Genomic DNA, 1,477 nt, shown 5'->3' on the forward strand with positions numbered 1-1,477 from the left:
GAAGAGGGAGGGCGGATGGACGAACGACGAGAACGAGAGTGTCACATCCTGCGCTCGAATCCAAACCCGGAGGGCGTCTCTCTCTCCCTCTCCCTCTCTCTCTCTCTCTCTCGTTGAGAGGAATCGGGGTCAAACCTCCCGCCGGCTAAATCGAGCTCGATCTAATCCGAAAGGACCTTGCGCCTACTTTCCTCCCCCCCTTCCCTCCCGATCGATAGAATAATGCATTCGACTCCAACTCGAGGAAATACCCCTCCCCCTCCCCTCCGCGGACCTTGAACGCTTTCTCCGCCGCGGTATATAAATATCGAAAGTCGAGGAGGGAAACGGGGGGATAGACGTAAACACAGCGTCGGATGGACAAACAGGTGGAGAATCGATCATCTCTCTCTTTTTCTACTTATTTACTTATCTATCTTTCTCTCTCTCGTCTTTCTCTCTCTCTTTATCTAATTATCTATTTATCTACCTTTCTCTCTCTTATTTCTCATCTCTCGTCTTTCTCTCTCTCTCTTTATCTAATTATCTATTTATCTATCTTTCTCTCTCTCTCGTTTCTTATCTCTCTCTTGTTACGAAACATAAAAGATCGGTCGCTTCCCCATTCAAGCGTCCCAATCTCGAGTTCCACGTTGATTTCGCGACTCTCTCTCTCTCTCTTTCTCTTTCGTTTGAGGAAAGGAATCGACGCCTCGTTCATGGACGAGCGAGCTTTGCTAGTTTTTCCTTGTTTACGCCATCGTACGCGTGTATCGGGATCGATGAAACTCTCTCTCTCTCTTTCTTTTTCCTAGCTCTCCTCCGCGCGCATTCGCAGCTTATATGTACGATATTAACTCGTTCTCTTTCTATTTATCTAGCTATCTATTTATCTATGTTGATCGGATAGTGGAAAGAATAAATAAAAATGTATGGCTATTTAGCTGAAGGAATATATTTAATTATGCGCGATTGCGCATAATTAAATATATCTGTTTACAAAACATTTGAAGTATGTGTATGGAAGGAAAACAAATAGGTACCAACTATTTGAAATAGCAATGTTGCTGGCAATATTCAATAATAAAACTACATATAAAATTTCAGTGAAATTTAAATTCTATAACAATCTCTCTCTCTCTCTCTCTCTCTCTCTCGTCTTTTGTCTCTCGCCTCTCATCTCTTGTCTCTCTTTATCTAATTATTTATCTATCTTTCTCTCATCTCTCTCGTCTTTTGTTTCTTGTCTCTTTCTCTCTTGTCTCTGATCTCTCTCTCTCCTCATAACTGTTTTCTTTCTCGTTTCTCTCGTTTCTTGTCTCTTTCTTTTCCCTCTCGTCTCTCATCTCTCATCTCTCTCTCTTTATTTAATTATCTATTTATCTATCTTTTATCTATTTTTCTCTCTTTCTTTTTCGTTTCTTTCTTTTCTCTCTCGTCTTTTGTCTCTCGTCTCTCGTCTCTCGTCTCTCGTCTCTCTCTCTCTCTCTCTCTCTCT

Source organism: Apis dorsata, unplaced genomic scaffold (assembly GCF_000469605.1).
Source record: "Apis dorsata unplaced genomic scaffold, Apis dorsata 1.3 scaffold_111, whole genome shotgun sequence".
NCBI lineage: Eukaryota > Metazoa > Arthropoda > Insecta > Hymenoptera > Apidae > Apis > Apis dorsata.